The sequence below is a fragment of the Calonectris borealis genome, chromosome 8 (assembly GCF_964195595.1).
Source record: "Calonectris borealis chromosome 8, bCalBor7.hap1.2, whole genome shotgun sequence".
Classification (NCBI taxonomy): domain Eukaryota; kingdom Metazoa; phylum Chordata; class Aves; order Procellariiformes; family Procellariidae; genus Calonectris; species Calonectris borealis.
In genome coordinates, this window is record NC_134319.1 from 16726427 (window position 1) to 16732426 (window position 6000).

The 6000-nt window shown below is 43.8% G+C and overlaps 1 protein-coding gene across 8 annotated transcripts in view; it reads right to left on the reverse strand.

Moving 5' to 3' along the window:
* Nucleotides 1–5728, reverse strand: part of SSX2IP (SSX family member 2 interacting protein) — a 28804-nt gene extending 23076 nt beyond the window's left edge. For 2 of the 8 annotated variants that reach the window (XM_075156153.1, XM_075156148.1), the window contains exons 1-2: nt 5617–5726; nt 5050–5178 (exon numbers count right to left, since the gene is read on the reverse strand). The gene's annotated coding sequence lies outside the window, so the exon portion shown is untranslated. Of the gene's footprint in view, nt 1–5019; nt 5325–5377; nt 5417–5497; nt 5555–5616 lie in introns of those variants that run through there. The other 6 variants (XM_075156154.1, XM_075156156.1, XM_075156152.1 and 3 more) reach the window with 6 other exon arrangements.
* Nucleotides 5729–6000: the final 272 nt, after the last annotated feature.

A 6000-nucleotide genomic window follows, 5' to 3' on the forward strand; every position in this document is an offset into this window, starting at 1 on the left:
ACATTGTATTCAGAAGGGACTCTTCACCTTTAGTACGCTACAACGCTCTCTTTAAGCGCCATAATGTACCAAGGAATGTATTCACGAAGAGGAGGAAAATGTGTAACTCTGAAGCAGTATTTTGTGTAATTACAGAAGAATAATAAAATAATACATAAGATTGAAAAGTACTTTAGGGATCTCCCTAGGCTATTCTAGTTAACACAGAAAGGCTTTAACCAAACAAAAGTAGTAAGAAGGTTTTGTGGGTTTTGGGGTTTTTTTTTCCCCCCTCCTCAAATCCTGGTTGGGAAAACATGCAGTAGGAAGCAAAAAATCAAATTCTGCTATTTCCTAGCATCTCACACTAATGTCAAAAATCTGACTGACTGCAGGTGGGAGAGAAAAGAACCACTGAAGAGCCAAAACTGCTGTAACTACTTAATGATTTTCCTTCTGTGCCCATTCCCTGTACACAGGGATTTGTTGCAGTTACTTCACCAACAGGTTCTATAACTTGCCCAAAAACCTGTAATGAGCCAGTGCTTGCCAGATGAAATTCTGCCAATTGGCAGCGTCACTTCCTGTCCCAAGCAAGAAATTCCTGCGGTGGACAAGACCTAAGTGGATTGTCAAAAACATGAGCCTCTGGGAACCAGTTTCACATGCATGCATACAATGGCAGTGCCATCTCACTGCAACTAAAAAACTAAAAACCAAACAAAATACCCCAAACACCCCAAAAAAATGCTTACACTAAAAATCACAGAGAGCTTGATTAATACCAAGGAAGCAGGAATCAAACCAAGGCACTCAAGTGCTTGTCAGAAGAAGTGAAGTACAAAAAACCCAAAGAACTTTTTTTAAAAAAAAAAAAAACTGTCATGATAATAACATACTAGAACTTGATTCTTAGAAAGGCACCTGGGGAATTTTTTGACAAAAATCTACAGGAATAGTTCCCCAAACTCCTACATGATTCACTAACAAACACATCTTTCTTTTCAAGAACAAGTTTAGATTAAACTTCAAAAATAGTACATTTCACAAACCCAAAGAGCTGAAAGGAGCTGTTCTTAAAATTACTGTTGTGTGTTTTGGGGGACAGGGCAGGGATTGACAATGAACATGCCAAGATTCAAGACAGAAATCCAATTAAGTAAGCCTGAGTTCAGACCATATCACAACTCAAAGATCACGAGTAGTAAGAAGGAGGATTACAAACTTTACACAACGCAGCATACTTAGAATTTCTTAATATCATGCTTAAACTTGAAAAGGAGTAGTTATAACTGAGTTTGTAAAACTCATTCAGACAATCAGAAGAGAATGGCTTGCCACAGCACTGTACTGTGATCATATTACACCATCTGGTCATCTCTAGCCTACACAGGGTGTGGCACAAAAGGGAAATGCACTATCTGGTTACCCAGAAAACTTTTCCCCCCCCAAGGTAGAGAGGATAGGGAAAGGCAATTTTTGGAGAGGTGGTTTCTACCTGCCCCCAATATTGCAGTGTCTTTGAAAAAAGTTTAAAAAGTCAGTATCAACCAGAAAATATCAAACAAACATTCCTTCTCTGTATATTTCAACTACTACAACAAGTTGTGATATGTATATGGTTCCACTCGTAAAACTGGGGGGAAGAGGGGGCGTAGTCAGCATTTACTTAAAGGGCAGTATGATTCCTTCTACTAAAATTATATCCCAAAAGGAGCTGTGAATCTGCTTAAAGCTTTTACATTTGGCTAGTAATCCACAGATGCCACACAGATGGCTTTTATCCGGATAGACACAAAGACATGTCAGTCTATGTAAATTTAGGGTACACTCCAGTCATGACATTGTAGGTTTACAAATATATCCCCGATAATGTCATAACACGTATACTTGTTTTAATTCATGTAATCACCATGAAAGTCCACGCATTTCCTGCCCAGAGTTTTGCCACTTACTCTCTCTTTACAGCTGCTTTAATAACACAGTTTACAATTAGCACTAAAATATGCATATCATATCCAGTGATAACTGTAGAGTTGAAAGAATTCCTTCCTCTAAAAATCTATTACAGTTTTTGGTGACCTTTATTTAATATTGTAATTTTAATGATAGGTCTTGCAATCAAAGCAGACCCTAGATCTTTCCTCCCACATTTACAAGATTGTGGCAATTTGTTATTCTATTAACTGCAAAATGGGGTGGGGGAATCCCTCCACTTACCCACATTCTATGGGAACTTTAAGTAATGTCAAATTTCCAGCTAAACTTCAAAGTATTGTCAAAAATAATGTGAAAAGGGAAGTCAAACCACCCAGCCTGCGGGTATTAAGTCTCCACTTCATTCTGAGCATATCATACTCAGAAAATCCCAACTACGTTTCTCCATTCCATTTTACTTAACAAACAAACAAATAAAGAAAAAAAAAATCAAGAGTTTTAAGAAAATAAATGTTTATTTGACCTTCTCAACACATATAACCACACAAGAATATACCCTGACATCTGATAAAATTCAGTGTTCGATGACTGTCCTGTCATGGTCTTTGCCTCAAACACTCAGGTTACAAGGAATATAATCTGATCTACTACCTCAAGATTCAACTCTACTTTTTACATACACAGATGACTGAAATTCTGTTAACGTAATCACTGAAAAAATTGAAATACATGGAAATGTTTCATCTGGCTCCCAAATTCCACCCCATTTTGAACACTATGGATCTTCACATTAGCATTTTCCTATTACTAAACAATAGCACTATTTTTGTTAATCTTCAAAATTGTGTTCCTCTATTTGGGTTCACAAACCACTTAATACATGTAGCTAGCGCAGAACATTCTGCTACCAAACTTCCCCACGTTACAGATACCCAAGAGGAAAACCTCAGGAACTGTCTTCTGCAGTTCGTCGTCCTTTTCCTGAGATCAGCTTTCGCCAAACTTTATAGCTTGGCTGTCTCTGCAAGCAGATGACTTTTAAAAAGAAAAAACAAAACAAAACAAACAAACAAAACAAACAAACAAACCACAACCTTACTAGTTCCTAAAGTTGGTAATATTTACTGCGCAGAGCCAGAACTAGTATTCCAGATCTCAGAAATGATGAAACCCACAAGTTTCAGTAGCATATAACCTGTAAATTAAATCAGGCATGGAATGGAAGATGGTAACTGTAACTAATTTCTCTAAAGACTGCCAGGGAATTCAAGGAATGGTTCTCCTGTAAATTCTAGGTTGCTATTGAGCAAACCAGGAGTGTCACAGAACAGACTTGGTAATTGCAAACAAATAGGACTGGTGAAATGTCAGCATACCTTTTGTGGAAGGAAGGAACACTAACAACTCTGCCACAGTGCTCTGGAAGAAGGAATGAGCCAACATATCTGGGCAAGACAGCATAACTGGATTGCCAAAAAGCTTTTCACAATGTTTCCTACCTAAAGCTCTTAAACTAAGATGTCAGGGGATTTATTAATGACCGATTATAGATGCGAAAGGGCAAAGTGTAGGAATAAGTTAAAGAGGGTAAGAAGAGGGTATGAAAGTATATCATACGAAAGTCCCCAAGAGACAAAAATTAAGAGTCCCAAAGAGGTCTGTGCAGGCATCTCTGTTGTTCAGTAAATTTAAAAAGGTGATGAGCAGGTAAGTGAGAAAGCTCATGTACTGTACAGTTATTCAGAAGAATAAACACCCAGACTGAATGACAAGAACTGCAGAAGGTTGTCCTCATACTAAGCAAATGGATGATAAAAATCAGCAGCTGAAATTCCGTGTTCATAAACGCAAACTAATACAATGAAAAAGACAACTCTGCTACGTACTTAAACCAAGAGCCTCTAGTTAGGCATTATCATGCAGGAAGAGATCCCAGGGTCACTATGATTAGGCCTCTAGAAATAACAGCTCACAGGCAGTTAACAGAACATTGGAGCAGAGGACAGAAAAGAGATCATCATAATGGCTCTGTATGAACTCTAATCTTCCCCAGCTTAAATATCACATGCAGTTACAACCTTCTCTGTATGAAAGACAGAACAGACCTGAAAATGGTTCAAGAAGGTCAATCAACGCTTTCACACAAGAAACTAATAAGCTACAACTTTTCAGCTAGAAGAAGAAACAGCTACAGAAATAGGACAAACATACAGAAAATAATTATTCATCGCTTCTTTTAACACAACAGTTATGCAGAACTAAATGAAACATTCAGCGCAAAAGCTGCAAAATAAGAGCATTTTTTCCATATAAAACACAGTTAAGTTGTGGACTCACAACACCATGAGGTGCTATGAATGCTAAATATATAAACTGGCTACAACTCATTGAAAAACATCCATCAGCAGCTATTAATTTTAAAAAGAGAGGTACAACCTCTGCTCAGAAATCCTTCAGCTCCAGACTGCAGTATACTGGGAAGATACACAGATAAAAGCATTGCTGTACAACCAGCCTATACTTACGATCTTTTCCTTAGCCACTTTCAGAGACAAGATATTGACCCCAATGAGCCTGGTATTACCCTCTCCTACGCTCTCTCCAGTCCAAATGATAACTGATATTAGTACCACAGCTTCCCTCCCCCCGCCCCCGCAAAAAAACCCGCAAAGAACATCTTCCTCCCTGAATATTTATAATCTGAAATCTCCATCAATGGTATCAAATAATTTCTCTAGGTCTCCTTTCTAAGTTCACTCTTAAAATTTACCTAATACATTCACATTTTACTTCACATGCCTCCTATTTTAAGTCATTGCCCTGAAATTCCTATCATACCTTTGTAGCATATGGAGCCCCGTGTAACTATTTCATTGACAGCACAGAAAGCAGCAGTGTTCTAAGTAAATAGGGAATGCAGTAATACTACAAACTGAACTTACATTATGATTTGATCTTCAAATTGAAATGGGCTTTGCTGCAAATAAAGAAAAAATATTTTTACACAAAATTAAAAAAAAAAAAAAGCCAAAATCCTTTACGGAACCTCTGCTCTTACATCACGTGAAACTACCAGCTAGACCCGAGCAGCCACAAACTCACCGACTCAGTAGAAAGCTTTACGACTCTCACCTCTTCGAGCATCCGCCGCTTGTAGCTTCACAGAGATGAACAAAACGCTGGGCCTTCCAGCGGGGGGGATAGCCGGCAAAGCCACGCCGCGAACCTCGCTCTCCCTCGTCCCTGCGGATCAGCCCGAGCCTGACAAGACGGAGCACGTGTCAAGATCACAACGTCGCCGCGGCCAGACAGGCTCCCCCCCGCACGCGGCCCTCCCCCGGCCCGGGCGACGGAGCGCCCCGGGGCCAGCCCAGACCGCGAAACGCCGTTCCCCTCGGCCGCCCCACTCCGGGCTCCCCCACGCGCGGCGGGCGGGCAGGGCCCGGCGCAGCCCCCGTACCTCAGCGCTGCAGCGCGCTCCAGCTCCCTCACCGGCACCGGCCCCAGCCCCGGCCGCGCCGCCTGCCCGCCCCCTCCCCCCCGCGCCGTGCCTCGCCAACGGCCGCGGAGCGCCCGTTACCCGCCGCGCCTCACAGGCGGGACGCAGCTCCGCCGAACCCTCCTACCGAGCCGCCGGTGAGGAGGAGGAGAAAGGGGAGGGGGAGGAGGGGCCCCGCGCACCCATCCGCGTAGCACCACCTGCTGCCGATGCGGCGGGGGAAAGAAGAGAGAGGCGGCTCCTGAGCGAGCTGCGCTCCGCGCCCCGCAGCTGCCGACGCCACCGCTCCGGCCCCTCGCCGGGCCCCGCGGGGTTAACTCCCTCCGCCGCCCGCACCCCCCCCCGCCCCAGCGCCGCTCCCATTGGCCGAGCAGTTGCTAGGAGACCTTCAACAAGGGCCTCCACCGCTCCGGCGGGCCGCGGCCGGTGGCGGAGCAGGTGCCGCCACAGCGCGGCCGCGCTGTGGCGGCACCTGCTCCGCCACCGGCCGCGGCCCGCCGGGGTGAGGCAGAGCACGGCCCGGACACGCTGGCTACGCGTTTGGCACCTGTTGGCAGGTCCTGAGGGCGGGAAGAGGCAGGTAG